We start from the raw sequence: 3,180 nt of genomic DNA, 5'->3' as shown, positions 1-3,180 counted from the left end.
GGCTAAGTGGATAACAACTGGGGGTGGGTTTATTCATTTAGTTAACAAATATTTAATGAATACCTGCTGTTTGCCTGAAACAGTGCAAAGCCTGAGGGCACAAGGATGGATTAGTTATTGGGGAATCTTGGTCAAGTAACACAATTGTTCTTTCACAAGGCCTCCTGAAGAATCCATGTGGGGTTCTCTGGCAGCCTCCAGGGAGATTTCTTGGAAGGAAGGAAGATTTTTTGAGCCTCCTGAATAGCTGCTGATTCTGCATTCACACAGTTTGGGCCACAGTCATGATATGGTGGAAAGCCATGGGTTGGTTTGAAATATTTTTGTTTTTATTTTTTTCAGGAAAAACAACTTAGGGACTAGAAGAAAGGTTTCAAAACAAAAGCTTGGGCCAATCTTGATCCTCTTCCTAACTCCATGTGGTGGTAATCTCTTTTGTTCAGGTCTACATGAAATTAAACATAAAATTCTAAAAAGTTCTATTAAATGAAACATGAAATTACTCAGACCCAGAAGCAGGAACTCTTTTTCATATAGGACTCTCTCTCCTTCTCTCAGCTGTAAGAAGCTTGCTGCTTTAGAGATGCTGTTTCCATGTGATATCTGCTATCAAGTGACTTCCAATTCCAGCCCCCTGCCCCTTTTGGTGGGCTGGAGAAAAGACTTTAATATCTATCATTTCTGTCTGCATTAAGGTGCTACTAATGCCGTGTTGACCCTGCTGCTGGGGCTGTTAATGTGTGTCACTGTTAATTAGCAGCCAATGGAATACCCAAGCTAGCGGCATTGTTCACTGAGATGGATGTGGTTGTTTTGATTGCATTGCTGCTGCCAGGCCAGCTATCATTTGTACTAATGATTTCCAAGTAGGTAGCAAAAGGGTAGGAGGGAAATGACTTAATTTGATTTTTCCCTCTACTATCTCTAAGAGCAATTTCAGTTGTGAAAACACTCTGAAGAGGCGACGGCTCCTGAATTCATTGTGGTCTTTGGAAAGATGGATTGTTATTAATTGAATGTATCCAGACAGGGAGTGTTGGTGATTACGTATACAGTATAATCTCCCCAGAATGGAGATAACATACCTGCCCTCTGATGTTCTGCAAATGGCCTCTGTGGACACAATCATCCTGCAGACAAGAAGGGTCTCCTATGGCTGTTGCTGGTCCCAATGTCACTGAAAAAAGGAAAGTGGAGTTGGAAGTAAATAGAAAGCCTTGGGAAGGTGCGGCTGACAGGAAGAGGAGCAACTTAGCTTGTCTGTGCCCAACGGGCATAGGAAGGCAGGATGGAATGAAGAGATCGATGACGAGGCTTCACGAGAGAAGTTGAGCCTCTTAATAATTTTGAAAGTTTTCAGAATGCACAATTTCCTTTTGGTTTGCGCCCATGTCGCCTTGGCACTTGGGAATAATGTTGCTGCATCCCATAATACGACTGCCACATTTCTCACCTCTTAGGGCCAGGAATAAGAATGGACATCTGCCTAGAACTGGAACTGGAACCAGAAATTCATGTCTCTAAGCTCAGTTATACTTCAACACTAATGGGCAATTTTTCTACACGTTGCTATCCATACATTTCCTGTCCTCAGCCAGTACATTCAGGGACTCTGCCAAACTTCTCTCAGTCCTCAAACTCTGTCCCATCACCACCTCACTCGCTTCCAGGACTTAACTGTCTGGGAAGGATGCTCTCAGGTTCTGCACAGCTGTTTGGAAACATTTCAGTTTGTGCCCATCTTCCACCTGTTCAAGGATGCTATCACCTGTGTTTGGAATCCTCTCTCACCTCCTTTGGGCTGGGCTCCTTTTGTCACTTCTCCCTCTCCTGGGTCTCCAACCTCACCAGCTTCACTGACCTGTAGCTCTCAAGTCTCTCCCATTAGAAAAGAAAAACATTAATTTTTATCTCACATTTTCCTTTAGTTAAAAACCTGTATTTCCCGTTCCCTTCATAGGATCTTCTCTTGAAATAATTATCTATAGTAAACATCTCCACTTCTCACTTTACATTCCTTCCTGGAACAATTGGAGGTAGGCTTTTAGCCTCTGTCTCAGTTGCTCTACTAAACCACCCAGGAAAGGCCACAGACAACCTCCTTGTGGCCAGACTAGTTGGTGATGTACTGTCCTCACCTTACATGACTTCGCTGCAGAACTTGACCCAGTTTGCCACTCTGTCTCATGAGATTCTTTCCATGACAACTCTCGGGTCATTCTCTTACACTTCTGAAAGCTTGTTCTCAATCTTCCTTTTGAGGTGTTTATCTTAGATGTTGGAGTCCTTGAGGGCTCTCTCATTTTTTTTTTTTTTAACCCATGTGGACTTTCAGGGAAATCTTTTCAAGGTTTTCGGTCTCACATACAAGCTGACATGTCCTCTCTCCCCACTCCCTCTTTTAAAATCATCGACTCAGTATCTGTAAGCATTTTATCTAAAAGCATGAGACCCCAATTCCATCAGGACCTCAGATCTTCTCTAAGTATATTAAAAATCCAAACAATCATCTTTTTCTCAGAGCTTAAAATCTGATCTCCCTTTTATATTTCCAGCCCAGTGATTGGCCACCACCTACACTTCGCCCACACTAGAAACCTGGCCCTATCTCATCTCTGCACCTCATTCAATCACACCCAGCATGTAACTAAGTCCTCTGGACTCTGTAGTTCTTTGTCACCCTTACTGTCACAGTTCTAATTTGCATCTGCTTTACCATAAAATACTTTTTCCAACTTGCATATCAAATTCCCAAATTCTTTCCATTTTATCACATAAATAGCTTTTTGTTCCTTTCCATCTTCCCAACTTCGTTGTCCTGATCCTTCCTTTACCACTTCAGGCTCCACTAAGCTACTTGCAGTTCCTGGACTGTGCTCTGCCATGCATTATTCTATGCTTTTGAACTGTCCCTTTCCTGGCTAGTCCCTAGTCTTCCATCTCACAGCCAAAAGTTAGCTCACCTACCAAGCATTCCATGACCCACAGAGAAGAATGAAGTCTCTTTCTGCATTTTGTTTTTCTCAAACTCCGGGGTTGCTGTTTTTTGTTTAGTTTTACACATATTTCTATCAATTGGACTCTAAGTATCTTCAAGGAATGAATCTTTTTTTGTTTTCTCCTTTTTGTCTTTTTTCGTGACCGGCAACGGATCGCAACCCTCGGTGTTGTGCCCGCACC

Source organism: Galeopterus variegatus, unplaced genomic scaffold (genome assembly GCF_000696425.1).
Source record: "Galeopterus variegatus unplaced genomic scaffold, G_variegatus-3.0.2 Scaffold9392, whole genome shotgun sequence".
Classification (NCBI taxonomy): Eukaryota; Metazoa; Chordata; class Mammalia; order Dermoptera; family Cynocephalidae; genus Galeopterus; species Galeopterus variegatus.
Note: the sequence above shows the minus strand (reverse complement) of the source record.